This window comes from Rhea pennata, chromosome 13 (genome assembly GCF_028389875.1).
Source record: "Rhea pennata isolate bPtePen1 chromosome 13, bPtePen1.pri, whole genome shotgun sequence".
NCBI classification, from domain to species: domain Eukaryota; kingdom Metazoa; phylum Chordata; class Aves; order Rheiformes; family Rheidae; genus Rhea; species Rhea pennata.
The window spans coordinates 17,114,442-17,134,034 of NC_084675.1; the positions used below are offsets into that span (position 1 = coordinate 17,114,442).

Below are 19,593 nucleotides of genomic sequence, written 5' to 3' on the forward strand. Positions count from 1 at the left end.
ATTAGCAGAATTTGTCCCCAGCTTGGTTTATAAAAACATTAGTCTGTTATCACCGCTTCCCTTCTGATGTACATTTTAAGTGAGCCATTTCTGGTGTTCTGTGCGAACGTGCAAAACAAGAAATTCTTGAAGCAAACTGTGTAAACATTTCATGCATGCATAACTGGAAAGACACTAATTACAATAAGTGCTGCACCAGCTATTTCTATGGCTAGGGGGATTATTCTTTGAATAAAATGAATTTGTGATAACGATGATCACCTGGAAAGAAAGTAAAAATAACTGGGAACCCATTCAGAATTCCAGGAAATAATTTTTGGTCCAAGAAAAAGGACCAAATAATGCACCTGATTCTTATGTAGAGAATCTGTAGATCCATACAATTTTTTTTCCTAAGCATGCAGTTGAATTCAAAAGCATCAGGTTAAGAATAAAAGTATGGATAAGAGTATAAATCTGTGGGGTAATAAATGAAATAGAACAGAGGTGACTAAGCTATGGTCTCCAAGCCAAATCTGCTCCACAGAATGGTTTGGCCTTCCAGCTTGCTTTCAGCTGCTTTTCCTGCCAGCACACTAGACACAGCAAGTGGCTCCTAAGCCTTTAAGAGTGTCCTACAGCTCCTTTCCTGCTTTGTAACCCAGCTGTAGGCATCTTCAGTCATACAACAGACAAGATTAATTCAAGCAACAGAGGCTGCTTGAATGAAGTTTTCTGGTATCCTGAACTATCTGGATCTTGAAACAGTTTTTTGCAAATAATGTGATAGAATGTAATTTATTCACAGTGCTTTATGACAAGAGCAGCATAATATTTTACTTCAATTGGAAGTTAACCAAAAATGGGCCAAACCAACATTTTTTCTGTCCCTTGCAAATCATTAAAATTTCAGGCCATTTCAACTATGCTAAATCTTTAACTGTAGGGAAGTCTGCCTTTTCTTGAATTAAACTGTTCTGCCTTTGGATATCCATGTAAGTCAGAAGCCCTTTGTATTCTCATGTATTCCAAACCTTACAGGCTGTCTGTCTGATTATGTTTGTACTTATATGGATCCCTGTACAGGAGAGAAAGATGATGGTTCATTCCTCGGTTTGGAATAAATGAAGACCTAACCATTGTCAAATATCGTCTGTCTCTCGCTGTGCAGAAAGGTTTGCAAGCAAATATTTTAGTGTATTTTTAGATTCTGTTTGAATAGCTGACAAAGACAAAATAATTGACAACAGATGCACAGTTAGAGAGAGGCAGAACTGAAAGAATCAACATAAGTCTGGAAAACCTCTTAAAGAGAGTTGGAGGAAGATGGGCAAAATAAACAAAAGAGTTTGATTTCTGGAACTGAGTTTCACATGAGTGTTTGACTGTTACGTGACTCGACCTCAGGCTACTTTTATGTCCATTTAACACATCATGTGGAGCGATGAAACTGTGATGTTCAGTGCTGGTTGAATAATCTCTGATTGGTTAAAACTCAAGGCCTTGAATCAATGCTTTAAGAAAACCAGAGATTTTACATGAGAACACAAAACATTTTAAGACTTTAGGGGGAATTTAACAGTAGGTTAAGCTGTATGATGTAGACACAACCTGTATCAAGTGACCTCTCTTGTTATAAACTGCGTATGTTGAAGACATTCAAGACAGACAGATTTCATCTTTATGAGATGTTCAAATAGGATGACTGCAGTTATTTCTAGTCTAGGGAAATTCCTCTTGTGCTGTAAACATTCACTGAGGAATATTCATATAGTGATCTTGTATTTTAATATATTTTCTGGCAGATCATAAATGAAATATATACTGCCTAAACAAGTATAAGTTTCTAATAGCACAGGAGCCTATACAGATTGCCTACAGCTGCCCTAACCACATGAAACATTGAAAAACCTCCAGGAATCGTATTTTGCTGTTAATTCATTCATTAAATATTAGATGTTAGGCAATAGATAAATAACGAAAAATCTGGCTGTGTAACATTGCCTGCTGGTACAATTTTCACCCTCTACAGCAGTACAAGCCTTCCTATAGGATGTACAAAATAGAATATGGAAGAGTTGTTTTCTTTTCTCTGCTGCTGAATTTCACCCATTTTAGGAACATTTCTAAAGAAAATACCTTTGTGTAGATTGATTTTCCAGTCTTCTTTTAAGTCAAATGATAAGATCTATCAATGCCTATCAGAGCAGATATTTGCTAGAATATTGGGTAAATACAGGAATCGACATTGTCATCCTTAACTGATAAGTTAAAAGCTCTGTGTTTTTTGGACCAATTCTATACAAGTTTAATCTATGCAAGAGTTTTAACTGTCTTCATATAAAACTCTCTCTTTTGTGTTGATTATTAGAGAAGTGATTGCTGAGTGTCAGACTTGCAAACATTTCCAGCAATTCAACATTTCCAGAGTTTCAAGCCAAAAACAAGGATAAATCGAAAGCAAATTTTATTCTGATGTAATTCCAGTGGAGGATAAATCTGGCCATCTCTTTCACAGTATTGGGAGCCATTCATAAGATTTGCCAAACATGTTACAGTCTTTCAGTGAAAAGTGAAATACCATTGTATATTATTCTTGATTACCTTTCATATCAATTTTCACAGAGACTATATATGTCTCCAATTTTATACAAATACAGTATAAAATGTACTCCTTCCTGAACCTGATGTACCTTTTTTTACCTCTACTGATTGTTGAGTTTTACACTAATTTAATAGATTCACACTAGCGTGAAACTGTTATAATAAAATGGGTTTCACCTGCATTAAACTGTTATAATGGACTGGTGAAGTTACAGAAACACTGACATAGTAAATAAGCACTACTCAGTATCAGCACCTATACACATGCAGAAGTGGCATCTGACTTTTCATAATCCTGGATAAAAATGTACACTTTATCACTGCTTAGACATCTGGCTAAGGACTTGAGTCAAGGAAGAAGTTGTGTGAACTGTTTAAACAGGCCTGAAGCTTGATGGGCATTAAGTATAAGGAACTAATGGGAAATGTCTAATTCCCTTCTCAAAACCATTTGTAGCAAACACATATTCCCTATAGACCCAGAGTAGTTCCTTTTATAACAGAAAGACTTGTACTGAAGTCCATGGGAGCTTGGTCAATTTAAGTACGCTTCTGAATATAATTGCTTCTTCTTTCCAGTCTAATCCACTTGTCAACTTGTATAACACAATATTGCTTAGATAGAGGAAGTCTATGGTAGGGAGAAGACTTGAACATCTATCTTCAAGGTCACAGGATAGTACATTCTTCGTCATTTCATCCTTTTTCACAGGCCTTGACTGTTCCTTTGGAGTTCACGAAGACTCTCTACTGTGTGTGTCTAGTCTCACAAGCCTGATGGATAATAAATTTACAACATACAAAGCACATTGCTCTGAAAAAATACATTTTCAAAACAATGAAATTTCAGATAGCTATTTAAGTTGTTTTTTCAGAGGATTCACAAGCCCTTACTTTGTTCAAAGATAATCTTTTTTTTTTAATTCTTCAAGGAAGACATCTTCAAACATGTAGCCCTTCGCACTATCCATTAAAGCACAGAAGGATTAGAACACTCTTTTGCAGATATCATTGTGTAGCATCTAGTAACTCATTCAGATGATGGCAAAAATCATACAAAAAAAAATCTAAAAATAAAAACATCTTTTTCAAGGTGAATCAAACTTTTTATAATGAAGAGTTTGGAAGCCAGTTTCTTTCATTGTTTTCCAAATCCACTTAAATACTATTTCACTTCTATGAATCAGAGTAATTCAGACCAAATTGTGGAAACACTCTTGAACTTTTTTGTTTAGACACATGCAGGTTCTGCTATTATCACCATCAGTTCTAGAGAGTTTTGACCGAACTGCAAGGCAGAGGCAAAAGAAATTTCAGATATGGTATAAACAAAGACATATATCTGACATATGATGACAAAGTTATAAGGCTATCCGAAACTGGGGCTGTGGGGACTGATCATGAATTAATTATACAAAAGGAACTGTGAATGAAGACTAAAGTAACTACTCCCCAAGAATGATGGAAAATGAACATATTTTAGAAAATAACAAGCACACAAATCACATAGAATCTTGGTAGGAAGATAACAGAATTAATGAGAATCACAGACTAAATGAAATAGTTAAATATTTGTTAATTTAGTGGGTAAACAATTAAACTGATTTGGGTTGTTTATTCTATCCATCTTTTCTAAGAGTAGGCATGTCACAATTCCTCTTCATATTGCCTTGGAGCAATAGACTGAGGATGCTTAAGCTGAAATTAGATTTGGGGATTCTTAAATTGAAAAGAATCTAAGGAACAGTCACAGGGTGGAAGATTTGGGGTAGGAAGAACATTGGAAGACCTCAGCAAGGTGAATCCTCCCGTATTCTTGGCTTTCTATTAGGTAATACGCAAAAATATACTCCTAAAGTTGTCAGTCATCTTTTATTTGCCCATTAAATCAGGCTGAAATTGAAAAATACTTGCTTTTCCCAAAATGAGTTTGCTATTGTTCAGCAGTTGATGCTTGTTGTTGCCTCATCTCTCAGAGACATCTTTAGAAATCAGTCACATTCAGGATTGGGATTTGGCTGTAAATAGGCCCTAAAGAGTTCCAACAAAAGCAACCTCCCTCCTGAAGTAAAGATGGCACAGTCAAGACTTGCAGAAGAGAAAAAGGACAAGTTATGAGAAGGAAGATGCTGATCTGCAGAACCACAACTATCTTTCACTAGCTTATAGTTCATTAAAGATCTTATCCTATCCTTTTAGCTGTTCTGAGCATCACCAGGCCTAGCGAGAGCACAGGTTTAGTCTGAAAATCAAGATAGCTGTTACTTAATGCATCCTATTGCCCACCATAAGAACGGACACTCATCTGAAGGCTGAATCTTATCCCAGATGATCTTTAGTGGTAATAGTTCGGATTAATTAGGCAGGAGCCTTCTTAAAGGAGCAGTGGGCAAACAGATTAACTAGTTAAAAAAAAAAACTTGAAAAAGCCACAGATAGAGTGATACAATGTCATTGTTTGCATTAACAGGTAACTGGACTTGATCCAGAAAATTCCTTCAGCTCTTATTTCCTACATTCATGTTCTCACAAGGCCACTGAGTATCACTGCATCCCTAACAGTAAATCACTTATACTTTGGACATCAAGGTCCTCATACCAGAACTGAAGTGGCTAGACAGTAGCAATTCAGCAGGGATCTTGTGAAGTAAATAAAAAAGATGAGAAAGGTGCTTCGAAGTCTGGAAATTATAAGTAAAAAGGGAAAGCAAACATATATTGATTTTGTAAGGCTTTGGACCTCAACAACTTTGAAAGTGTGAATACATCCTAGCATCACTTGTCATATGTAGAAAACGTGTAGGCCAGCCAAGGTTTACACTTCACCCAAGGCAGAAAAATTATTAAGGTGATTATATTCCAAACACTATCAGAATAAGGTATCCGGAAACTAAAATCTTTGTTAGTCTATCAATACTTATAAATGTGTAAAATAACATTCTAGAATTTTCATGAATAGCAAATTGAAAAAGGCTTGACTCCTATTATAGCATCTTCCAGCCTCTAAAGCTCGTATTTTTTTCAACTTTGAAGAAGCATTTTTTTTCATTTTCTGATCACTGGGTTGCAATTGCAGTAGTAAAGAAAAAATGCTGTGTTTTACATATAGCTTTATCACAGCACATACATGAGCCTGAAATACTACTTTTGTGGTATGAACTGATGATTTCAAGTGATTGAACTACATGCCTTAATAAGTCTCTGCTCATCAAATGAGTTTCACAAACAAACCATGTGTACTCCTAGTCATCCTCAGCTTAAAGTAAAACTTGATAGTTTAAATCACTTCAGTTTAAGAACTTATTAAATCTTGGTAACTTGACTGGTTGTGAATATCTATACACATTCTATGTCTCATTTTCAAATATGTCCCGCAGACAATTTTTGGTGGGGGTTAGGCACTCAGGGAGACAAGTGAAAACCAAATGTGCTTTCCAAATTTATGTAAGCAGATCAAATGCTTAATTAAAACTGAGTTTATGCATTCTCAAGAAAAAGTCACTATCTGTGCTCTAAACTGTCTGTAGCTGTCCGTACTTGAACAAAGGTTCAACTGAAAATGTAATCCCATCTAGCTGGACAAATACATAGTGAATGTATAAGGCTAGAGTAAAAGCAGAAATGGGGAACACTTACAAATCAGTAGTATGTTTTAGCATGAGGTTGTTTTAATCCTGTACTCAGGATACTAAATGCATTACTGTTGCACTCACAAGAGTAAACAACTGTGGAAAGCAAGAGAGAAGTGGGTTAAAATTCCTTTCAAATAAGCTACTACCTCTATTATTTGCCAAAGGAAAGATTCATGTACCTTATCCTGAATTCTTTGCTCAGGTAAGCACTTTGCATTACACATATAGTCCTACTGATTTTGCAGCACTACTAAGGAAGAATTTCTCTTGTGAAAAAGGCTTGTAGGTATAAACTGTCACTTAAAAATAACAATGGATCTATTTCACAGTATCTTTTATTTTTCTAAAAATATCCCATTCTTTACCTTGCATCCCTAATATGTCTACAGGAAGATAAAAATTTAAGCCAGTAAGTTTCAGGGGGATTTTCCCCAACAATCATACAAAATAATGTCTGAACTCGTAATGCTATTTATCATCCTCTATTAGCAAAGCAAGTTATTTCTTTATCCACTTAACTGGTTTAGTATTGCCAAACAGGCCCACAGCTATTGCATCTTTGTTTATATTGGTGAAATTTCTATGCTCAGAGAGAATTTACATTCTGTCTCAACTTCCTCACCCACCTATGGTATACTGACAAATGCTTTTTGTGCTGCATTTCTATTTTCAGTTATACTTTATGCTTTCATTTATATCAAGGAAATGCGAAGTATAAAGATGATTCTTTTTATTTTCCAAACTTAGGACTAAACTCTGACACATGGAATACTAACAAACTGCATGAATACTCTTGTTGTCATCAATTTGCTTGTAAAGAAACATACTGCTTAACAACAGAAACAATCTCTGCTCTGCTTTCCTTCGCATGACCATTCGTCTCTTTTTTTCCTCATTATCTTACAAAGAGGCAATGTAGGTCCACAATATAGCACTTCATTTTGGTAATCTCTGTCTTTTTCAAAGCCTATGTGCTTACTGCCAGTTGGATATATTAAAGTAAATGAAAGACAAGTGATTTGCCCTTGAAAAACATGTTTCAGCCAGGTGCTTAAAAAAAAATAAAAAAAAGACGAGCCAGGAATGTGGTCAAACTTAGCAAAATATCACTGATTTTGTTTTAATCTTCTTCATTCAAAAAATCTCCCCCTTAAGATTGCTTTACAATCAACTGTAACAGAGGCAAAAACCAAAAACCAATGCAGACAGGAAATGGTGAAGTCCTGACCCACTGCCCATTGAGCAAAATGGGAATTAAGCCTTACAAGACTAAGAAATCAAGGAAAGATAAACAGCAGACCAAAATTTATATTCCTAGACCTCATATCTGAAAATCTGAAGACTCATTCCAGGCAACAGAAATTCCTAACCTTTAATATTTATCCTAAAGCACAGTTTACTTCTATGTTGTCCTTCCTAAAGACAAAGCAAAAAGTCCAGAGTTTCACACAGGGCTCCACCATGTGTTTCCCTCCTCCCCTGAGTAACAGATTGCTCAAGTACTTTATAGGAAAAGAAAGCCAGAGTGCTTCAGTTCTTTCTGTTCTTCAGTCCTCCTTCATTCCACATATAGACTGCTAGCGTATTTTACAAGAAGAGAGAGCCAGAATGGCAGACACAGACAGAATGACTGCAGAAGACAATTAAAGGAGAATAATGGAAATGATTGGCAGATGAATGTTATTAAGCTTTTTTTTTAATCTTATAAAAATATCCTATTAATTCTAAGTGAGGTCAAACAGTTCGAGATGGAATACATGTGACTGGGTTTCTTTTGTTTTCTGAGTCTTTTTAGCAGTATTTGCTAAAAGAGCTGAAATATTTTTTCATAAAATGATTATGAGTTTTAAGAGGTGACACTTGAAAGAAGGATATAAATTATAAATCAAGCATCTAAACATTTTCATAATGCTGAAATGATTATTGTAAAAAATGTATTTGATATAATAGGAAGCACATGTTTCGTTAGGCTGCATCCACAGAAAATGTTTTCTATGGAACCACTGTATAATCATACACATTGAATATACACCATTCACCTCACGAAATGTGCCTATCATAGTGTTTTTCACACAACAAATACTGTGTTGTTTTAAGAAAAAGGAACTTCATGTCAGAAATTTCTTTATAGTTTTCAACTAAAAATGACAAATTGCTATTTTTTGAAAAGATGCTTGCATGAAATGAAGTGAGATACAACTGTAAATCAACATAGCTTTAGACCTAAACATTTTGCATATACAAAGCTCACTTAAGCCACTGAAATCCTCTCCATTATTTGTAATCCAGAAATGCCCAAAGGCCCCAATGGGAAATCTTTCCATTTCAATGGCCTTTGAGTAAGTATCTGTTGAAGTCAAGTAACATGACATTGAACTCAGAGTAATAAAACTAAGAGAAGTGGAGCTTTTTTCAACAGCTCCTACACAAATCTCTCCTATTAGTTAGAATGACTTACAGCCAAATGTTGCTTGCCCCAGCCATGAAAACCTCTTACTGACATCACCAAGTCAAGACAGCAAGGCTGGACCTTTAAAGATAATTTAATGACTATGATGATGAAAGTGACTTTAATGATTTCATGTATACATTCTTTAAGTTACAAAGCATTTCAATAGCTATTTGAAATACGCTGCCTTAGAAAATTATTATTCATAGAGAGCAAAATACAGTGCAACCATCATGGCTTACTCTGCTTTATTAGCATCTAGCTTGGATGTGCACCAAAATGCTCATACAAAACTTACTATTGATTTTTTTTCAATGTTGCATCTTTGTGAACATTAATATTAGCACAGGAAATGCACATGTTCTTGTGTAAGGGAAAAATGAGGACTTAACAAACCTAATATAACAGAATCACAAATAATTACACAATGACATACTCTAATTATCTGGAAGAACAGTGGTAACACAGTTAAGGATATAATTGTCACAATCAGTAAAATGAAATGAAGTAGAGACAGTGCTGTATCGCTCAGTTTTTAGAGAATGAATACAAATAATCAGAGATGTGAAATGCATCAGCTGAGTAAAGCTATTTGCAGGTTGGATGACTGAGGTTTCAGCAGATGTGCCTGATGTTCAAACAACCATTTATAACAAAAATCGTGCTGAGAAATGAGGCCTTATTAACATGTACTATAGGAGAGTTTAGGGGCCTCAACACTATTGAGTACTAGGCACTCTTACATAAGCAGCTAGCAATTTTGGCTACTGGCAAGGCTGGCAACAGGCAACAATTGGGAGTACAGTAAAAGACATGTAGGCAAAAGTTTGGATTCATTTTATCTTTATATGTTTAAAAATTAAACCTTGAACTCACATCCTATGCTCCTTTAAAAATCACGGGACCATGCTGCCATTTGCTTGTGCCTATTTTCCACTACTAAACGCACAGTACAGAACTAAGTTACGTGTCTAAGACTTAGATGATACAACTTTCAGAAGCTTACATCAAGGTATTTGAAGCTAATTCTTCCCCAAATAACTTAGCATTTAAAGCGTTAAGATAAATTCCATTTAAACTACCACATTTTCAAAAACTTCAAAGTACCTTCAGATGCAAGTAGGAAAAAGAGAGGGAGGTAAGTGCTTGACAGAAGGGGAAAATCATGCTTTTTATCTACACCGTATAGATAAAATCATGTTTTTTATCTACATCTTTAAGTCCTCAAGGACCTTAAAAAGCCAAAATAAAAAATCCTGGCAGAAGTCATATAGACAGTCAGTATTTGAGCTGAAACAAGAATATAAATCTTGGTGTCCTAGTCCAGTGACCAGACTGTATATCTTCCCAACACTCATCCCTCTAAAAAAAAATGAGATTTTAACTGAGGCAAGGATTACTGTGTACTGTATTTTGCTATATTTGTTTTATTTCTTACATAATAATGGAGCCCCATTCTAACTTAGGTTGTTCCATATCCATGGAATTAAAAATATTCCATAACTATGACAGTTGTGTTCATTACTGAGGAAAAGAGAGCAGCAAGGCATTCAGGAAGGAACAAGGGTAGGTCAACAAGACATTTGTTGTCTTGTGCCCGGGGAAACATTCCTTGTGAAATTTGAACTTCACAGCCAAATAGGAGTTCATACTCAAAATTAGTGCAGCAAAAAAAAAACAGTTGACTGTCAGTATTGACAGCAATGGACAACCACTGCTTCCTTTCTTCGACAGTAGTTATGAGAATTACCACTCAGATCTCAGCTTCAGTCAGGGTTTGACTTGAGCATGGATACTGGAATGGATGCACAGATACTGGTGCTCCTTCTCAAATTCCTCGTGTGATGCATTGCTGATCCACTATGAGGTGCATAAAAATTATCTAGTTCAGAGTCCCTACAAAGTCTGACGCTGACACTCAGAATGGCTGGAGATCAGCAGCAGTGCTGATATAAATGTTATTTCTGACATTGCTAATCATATGAAACCATCAGTTTTATGAAGCAACAGAATCACATTTATCATAAATTGATAAAAAGCAAGGAGTTCTCGAACAATAATGCATAAGGTGGAATGCAAAAGATAATGCTTTAAAAGAATATCATGGCTTAAGGGAAATAAATATATTCTGTAGTAAGAAAAGAGTTGGAAACAGTCTGAAAAGCAGAAGACAGCCTATTTAATCTTCTACACAGTATGCACACAATGATCACAAAACAAGATGACATGGCTCAATGCCAGTGTGCTCAGACACAAAACTATTTAAACCACCAAGTTCTGCAGTGCTTGTAAACTAAAAATGCATGGAACAATCCCACTTTCACTGCGGTCAATCGAAAGATTTTGCAGATATCAGTGGTGTTCCGCAGTCTAAGAGTTATTTATAGAAATATATCTATATTAAAAAAAAGAGAGGGATAAGGGATGAATACCCAAGTTCTGAGATTCCAGCAAGAATAAATAGGTACTGAATCTGCCTTAGTATGGCTCTTTACTCCTTATTACCTCCTCTCCCACTTTGTTCATGGCCTAATCCATTCACAGTTCAAGTCCCCATTCATCCGTCCATCTATTCAGGCACTTCCCCTTCTCCATTTGCATTACCTGCAGCTAGTAACATTTTCTTACCCTAATTCCCAAAAGACAGTTTCTTCAACCCAGTTCTTTGCTGCTCCCTTGATACTCTATCATCCTTCCAAGAAGTGAGTTCAGAATGCATACAATGTTCTTCTATTCAGTCACCCTTCCACCGGTGTGATTCTGAGCAAGATACAGGGCTCATGTATTTTACCATGATACTATCTTACTGAACATCAGAGAAAGAAGCAATGTAAGAAAGCTTGTGGTGCACTGGTGTGCAGCTACATCTTCCAGGATACAAATGCTTATTAATGTCTGAGGCCATTTTCCACATCTTTCTACAGGATGAGAGCAGTTCTACAAATCATCCAGTATCCATACTTTGGCTCCTTTCCTGCAGTCCAAATGTGTCTAGTTTCACTCTACTCCAATTATTTTGCTTTTTTCCCATTTGAATAACTAAAATCCTACTGATTTTCTTGCATTTATGTGATTCAGCAATGTGTGTAATATATTAATCCTCTTATGGACAATAATCTAACCTAACTTTTCTCCTTCCTATACTTAATGATGCACATATGATTGAAGAAGAAGCAAAAGATTAGTGTTTCCCATTGAATAACTTTGAACAAGATTTATTCTTTAAGTCAACCTTCACAGGATGATTCCTTTAAAGTCCTCCTAAATTTCCAAGCTCTGGTTATAGCTGTGTGAGTAACAACTTCAGAATGTAGCTGTCATTAGAAATCCACCTTCATTAGACATAATCATTCAATATATCCAAGCAATTACTTTTGCAGCTGTTGTATAAATTAAGTAATAGCTGATTTATCAACTCATAATAAACAAGAATTTACTCTGCCACCTGGATGGCAAGCCTCAGAACATGCTTCTCATTATCATTACAACTAATCTAGGATAGGCCATTGAAGTTGGGAAAATTAGAAGTATTAGCTCTGCCAGCTAACACAAGATACCCTGTTAATTGCTTTGCGAAAAGAAATAGACACATCTTTTTGTTTCTCTGCAAGATTGAAACTTCCAGTTGTAGTAGTAATCAAATGAAAAACATGCCTTATGAAGACCTGAGGAAGTATATAGATTTGGTGCTGTTGTCTACAGAAGATGGAATTTCACCCTGAATATCAACCATCGCATTTGCAGTAGATACTCATTAAAGAGCGGAGGCCATAATTTAAGACTTGCTTTTGCAAATTTCTGCGTAATTTGAATTGCATTAGCCTGCAGACACAGAGAACAGAAGGGATTTTAGGTACTCACTAGAAGTACTCCACGGCACTTCAGAGGACCACACATGAAACTACAAATCTAGCTATTTTTTAAGGAGTAAGCTTTCAAACCAGAAACAGTTTAGGCAGTTGGCAATGACTCTTTGGTGACTCTTTGGCCTCCGTAACTGCATCTCCTACTCCAACACTACGGTGGGTTCTATGTTTGTTCAAGAGGGAGAAGCTCTTAGAAATCCTGATTGCTGACACACATGTGCACCAGGAAGCAGTGACTGGCATTCCACCATGTACGTGTTGTCTTACAAGACTTTCACCGGAGTTACTGCTCATGAGGACATCCAAAACAGCGTGAAAGCCCCAATCTGCCACAGGAAGTAGTACCGAAGGTGTCCACAGCTGAAAGTACAACCAGCCCAGTTTAGCTAAAAATTCCAACTAATGATCACAAATGAGAAGCAAGCCAGAGTGATTCCAGTCCTCTGAAAATCAGCACAGAGGGGATCTGAAGTGGACATCTGCCAACGGGGTACAACAGTCCCTGCTGTAAGCAAAAACAGAACAACTCTATAATTACATGAGTAAAATGTGATAGGCATGCACAAATTGGTATTATTCTGGCATCTCCAACCTAACATTTTACTACTCGGTATTTTATTATAAGCTGTCTCTGAGCCAAACCAAAAACCACACTGATTATTTTGCATTAGAGAGTCTGATTCATTAAAAAGCAGTAATGTGGGTAATCTGACATTTCATTAGGGATATTTTTGTACTGAAAATGAGCACTCCTACAGTGGGAAACAGTTTGTGGGCAGGAGTTAGGTGAGGGTGCTAAGTCCTACTGAAATAGGGTCAGAGTTGAGGAAAACTGCCACATCACATACCCCGGTTAGGTTGTCCCTTGTATTTGTAATACGATCCATCCAACAGTCAGACACTAAGAGCATTTTTTTCCATGAACAACTGTCTGCTGAGAAAATAAGGGGAAAAGATGATCTGATATATAGAATTAAAAGGAATTAAACCTGAGAGGGAACACAATAGGAAGGACACGTGCTGAGTTGCTAGAAGACAGAAGGCCGAACTTCCAGGCTAAGAGCAAAGTGTTAAGATAGCTTTATATCAGCTATAACCCAGGTCACAAACTGCTTCAACACATGTTTGGCCTTGCAGCACAGGCTGCAAAATTTGCACAGAAAGAAGGGCTCATCCTTCAATAGCTGGCCAGCATCAAGCATATAGCTGCTGCAGCCAAAGTACTACTTGCAGCCAGTGGTGTGTAGCTCTATATTAGTCACAGTGGTGACTCCCTGTAGAGCTATCCAAAAGTTACGTAGTCCACATGAAACCCTTGAAGCAGTGGTTGCTCAAAAGATACCTATTACGATATGCTCTTCCAGTCCCTGACTCAACTTAGGTAGGCTATATTGTCCTCATGAATCAGATCTTTTGAGGACAGCCTTACAAATACCTTCCAGAGCACCTACCCTGACAAAGGGCCTTTTGAAGGCTTTTAAGATCCCTGCACATAAAGTTACATCCTAAATGTATGTATTTAGAATGAAAGAGAAGTTCTATCATAAGGAAACCCTAGCATCCATGTGAAATGGGATGCATTTCTATACTTATCTGAGCTCAGAGATTCCAAGAATTCCAAGAATACTGGAGCCTAAAATGCTCCCAGGACTCAGCTCCGTGTGTTCTTTCCCCCCCTGCAGGCAATCAGAATGCAGACTTTCTACAGATGTTGTATGTCCTTAGGGTAAAAAAAATTCAGGGTCTTTTTTTAAGAAGGATTTTGTATCATCTTATATCCTGTACATTTGCCTTTTGACAGCATTGCAAAGCCAGACAAGACAGATTAGACCACAAAGCCAGGCATGGCCCTATGAGCAGGTCAGTTTGCTCATGAGCACTCTCTACCTATACCTAGAGGACTCACCCAACTCTGTCTTCCAGGGAGTATATCATGGTCTCTGTAGAACTAATCTAATAGGAATTTTTGAAGGTAAATTGTGTGGAAAAGATCTGGCCTCAGGCCCAAACTCAAGGCTACTCTTGCACAGTAGTGACATCGTATTATTTCATATAATACCCTAGTGTCATTGATTTCAATTTGTATCACTCAAGGACCCAGCTCAGTGCTTGGGCAATATCTGAGTAATTTCCTATGTTAAGATAAAGGGCAGAAAGTATCAAAGAGTTGCTAATTTCCCTGCATTGTTGAAATCGCTTCACAATCATCAGATTAACAGATTGCCTCATGGAAATTTCTTACAAAGAATGTTGTGAATGCTAGAAGATTATAAGGTCTTGTAAGGGACTGGACAAATTCATTGAAGAAACATCCAATGAAGGCTTTTAAACACAAAGATGATCCTCTACCTTGTAAAGTTCCTGAATATAAGATAATTTTGGTAGCTGAATATTCTGGGAATGTATCACCGTATCTTTGTTCTATTCTTAAGCATCTGCCACAAGCTATTATCTTTCTGTTGTGCCAGTTTTTCATTCATAGACTGATTAAAAAACATTTAAAAGTGAAAATTGGAATTACATTTGTGCTCCTTTCACTCTGAGTTTAGGGGCCTTTGTAGGTGAAAAAAAAAATCGAGCTCCCTGAGAGTCTGAGGAGGCTAAAAGGACAGGATATCCATTTAAGAGCTTGGTCTGTAGCAGAAAAGACAGGTTTGCAAACTCCGGACTTATTCAAAGACATTTCTGGGTATCAGAGGCCAGGACAAAGAATTCCTTGTCTCTACATTTTTGCTTGTGTTTCCTGTTTTGGTGGCATGGTGATTCAGCAAGGGGGCTCTGAAGATGCTGAGAGCATTTTAAATTTACTGAAATGATGGGCAGAGCTGGGGAGAATAAGACAACTTTCTGACTGACCAGCTCACAACACAATGGTTTAGACCAAGCTTGGTCTTCTATGTTTAGAAAGTGGTAAAAGCAAGAGATATACCCCTCTAGAGGACAAAAGCAAATGAAGCCTACTAGTCTTTTGGTCCAACCTGGTCTGGGTCCGTTACACCATCACCCAAATAAGGAGCTAAAATTTTGGAAAGATTGATGGTTGGGACTGTAGAAATATAAAGCAAGCTATACATAAGATAGGATGTTACAATCAGCAGTGAAGCAGATTGTGCAGGGGAACTCGACTCCTTCAAAAGCTAGAGAGAAGCGCTCTGGAGACCAACATAGAAAGTATTTTCAGCAAAGAACAGAAATGAATATAGGTGGTAAGAGGTTTCCAAAAAATACATAGATCCATTTGCTAATGTTTTTAGGATAAGGATCTTGAGGACATCACATATGAATGCAGTTTTAGGCTGTAGTAACAGCTATGGAACAGTTACACTGGTGAAGTTGGAACAGGATTAATGATTGCCATCCATCATCCATCATTGCAGAGAACTGCTGAACAAAATATGTAAAATCAACTTCCAAGAAAAAAATCAGGCCTGAGATTACAACTCTTTTTTACACCAAACTTCACAGTTCATGAGCTCAAAACAGCTCCTTTATTACTGGAACCTTGCTTTCTCAGGAAATGTTTCCCTGTAAAATATTTATCCTTGAACAAATCTGACTCAGCAGCACTATTCTACAAAACAAGTACAAACAACCACAAAATTTAAATAAGAATTGCAAGGAAAAGTGATAGCATGCCCCAATTACATAGTACAAGGTTGTGTACTGTTTTTATACGGTAGTCAGTACTTAATGATATAAATTATGGTTGGGAAATATGTCTGCAGAACGCAACAAAATGAAACAACAGTTTAGGCTTGGATTGAGCACTTGGCATGGTAAAGATGAAGCCAATTTTCATTGCTGTGAGGTCTGTTTTATGCAGAGCTTTTTTTTTACTAAAAATTAATTTTTACAAATTTACTTTGTATTATATCATCTTTTAATTCCTGTCATTTTCCAAAGACAGTTGATAGTCACTGAATACTAAAACCAATAATAATGAACATAATAATACTAAAACAGACTATATTTTACAGGTCTTCTGCTCAGTTTAACTATTACTTCAGATCTGGAGTGACTGTAACTATTTTCCAGTAAATTGCTCCCTCTCCTTTCCCCTACCGAATATTGTATGAGGTCTAAGAAAACAGTGAAGCAACAGTACTTAAAGCTCTTTGCTGCATGTTCCTTATCTGGGGTATTTGCAGGACAAATATTTTATTTTTGCCAATATTTTCAAAACAATACATTGCAATGCCTCACAAAATATATAAAGGCAAAGCATGTACAACAGCAAGCAGCTGATAAAGAAGTGTGGGTATTGCCTTCTTATTTTTTAAGATTTTGAGGTCTCAGACAAAGCCTTATTTTCTTGTTTTAACTTAAAGGTTTAATAATGAGAATCTTTATTTACATTACTAGTTCTTACTCTGTTGTAAAGAACAATTTACATGATTGATCTTTATTTATGTTCATAGCAGACACAACACAGGTTCTTTTTTTCCCATTTTCCCATGAAAGATTTTTCTCCCAAAATGAGCAGTTCTTTACACACCAGGAATAATGCTTAGTAATACTTTCTGCTATCACTATGTAAAAGTATAGCTATCTCCTGAGCTACTAATTAAAGAGTTTACTTAAATCAGCTATTTTGAACAATTAGCTAAGTAAAATGTCAATAGCTAAGTAAATTGCCAATGCAAGTGAAAAATCAGCAATAAAATTTGATACCATATTTGGTACACATTGATGTCTGTGATACCACATGTTTTCTTACAGTTTTCTGAGACAATTACTGTCTGTTCCTAACTCTCAGAGGCTGACCTGGTTTGGAGCTTACAACATCAACATCAACTCTTAATTTTGCTGTCATGATGGGGCTTTTTAGTATGGGTTCAACTCTGCTTCCTGAATATGGCAAACAATATACTGTGCTTTCATTCAGGTGACTAATTAACTGACTTGTAAGGGCAATGGATTTGAAGAACAACACTGGTACCTTCTTTTGGAGACTTGCAAATTCTCTGAAGGAGCTTTGCTCAGCATCCTATCATCCTATCTCTGTTATGTTAAGAGCACTTCATCCAGTTTTGCATAACAATAAAGTTAAGCCATAAGATGTATTTCTTTAGGATATCTTTCTATCTTTAAACAACAATCAACCATTTACAAACTAAAGATAAGCTTCAAACAAACAACATTTGGGGCAAATCTCCATTTATTTATGTTAATTGCCAACTGAAGAAAAAGTCAATGGATCACTAACACTTTGGAAGGTTTCACTAAAACTGCACAGATGGTCTTATCTGACCTAATAAGAAGGTTTGTTGAAAGGATGGAGTTCGCTTCTGAACTTATATTTCAAAATTCTTCATTTTGGAAACAACAAAGGTTAAAAGGTTAGGAAGGTTATGAGAAATCAGACGCCATTTTAGACACATCTAGTTCATGGGAACATTTCCAAGAGCCAAGTATCTTGCTGCCTCTGAGAAAGGCTTTAAGCAAATTCTAACTAAATGAAAGGTAACCTCCTCTCCCATAAGTGAGGAGGCAAAAGATGATTTACTGCAAAGGAAATGTCTTTGAAAATACAACTTTCTCCTTTTATTTTCTTTAGTTGTTAAACCTTTCTCTCTGATTTCTGTAATCTACTGTCTAATATAGTAGACGGAAAATATTTCACATTATTTAAGTTAAAACCCACTAGTTTAGGTGGATTTGATTAGTAGTTCTAGGAGATGGCACACTTCCAACATAGCACCAAGTGAGCTTACATGCTTGTTATTCATGACTTCTTCATCTGGTGTAATCTTATCATTTGATTTATGGACTGTTTGGGATTATAACTTTTCGGACTTATGTTCAAGTTTGTATAGTTTTTGTCTTTTGTACTTTCATTACTATTTATAAAATCAGAGTTATGAGTAGGATTTGAGTAGCATATTTGCAATCTAACAAGGCCAGGAAGAAGGTTCCTAATAAGACACCCTCTTTTCATTGGTAACTTGAAAATGTTATATACTGTTTCCAGCAAACACCACCAAGAACAGACAATGAAAAAACAGATACTAAGTGAAGACTTTTTCCAATAAAGTCACAGCTGTGGAACAAAGTAAACCTCAAAGGGAAAAAATATACCACTGAACACCAACCAGTCTAAAAAATGCTACCCTGAATCCTGTGGCTTCTTGCTAAAATTACATTCGTAAAAAGCCTCACAAGTGAAAGTCAGTCCTTTAGATATCCCAGTAAACTTTAAAAGAATTACTACATGACTTATTTCATTCAAACCCTGGAAAGTCTGCAGGCCTAGTGTGAACCAGCATAGATTGACTGTATTCATTGCATCTTCTCAGACTTACTACAGCTGAATAGGCCGTGGGTCTGGCCCATTTGTTTATTAAGACATCTTGATATTTTCCATGTCCCTCAGATTTTTCTCTCTCTCTTCTTTCAGGCCAAAGCAGAATGGTCTCTCCTCTCCTGACCTAGTCATTTCAGTCCTGTGACTCCCAGCTCAGTCAGAGTAAAATCGCACCAGTTCAGATTTCCTCTAGCAGGCATAATTTCTTTTCCCAACATCTCAAAAATTAAGGCAAAATCTGATTTTGCTGGTTAACATGTGCACACATAAACACACACAAACTTTGCACAGAAAGAATTATTTTCTTATTAATAAGTTTTGGGTTGCTGTGAGTATATTAATGCTAATGAGTTTCATTCCTTGACTTAAACTAATAAGGTAGCAGTGAAAGCATGTGTGTATGTGACAGGATGTGGGAATGCAGGTATTTCTGCTGCAAACAGGAATAAAACGTTTTATTGTAGTCTGCGAACAGCAACTTAGATTGATGGGCAAAAAGCAAAATAGTAGGTATTGATGACAGACTATTTTCTGAGTTAGAGGTCACTGTTACTCATACCACATGCTCTGAGGGCTGCTATCCTAAGATGCATAGCAGGTGAATTCTGTTAACTGCACAGCTAAAGTGTTCAGAAAACCATGTTGTGTTGCACTGAATCAGGGCCAAAGTCTCATGCCCACAGCGTCCTACAGAGAGGATAGCAGCTGCCCTGCACTCAGCTGACCCAGCTAGTCAAGAGGCTCCTTGTTGAAGTGATT

General features: G+C 36.5%; 1 long non-coding RNA gene across 1 annotated transcript in view; it reads right to left on the reverse strand.

Moving 5' to 3' along the window:
• Positions 1–2,429: 2,429 nt before the first annotated feature.
• Positions 2,430–19,593, reverse strand: part of LOC134146069 (uncharacterized) — a 44,522-nt gene continuing 27,358 nt past the window's right edge. Inside the window, exon 4 of the long non-coding RNA XR_009959773.1 lies at positions 2,430–3,357. This is a non-coding gene — a long non-coding RNA (uncharacterized LOC134146069). The remainder of the gene's footprint in view (positions 3,358–19,593) is intronic.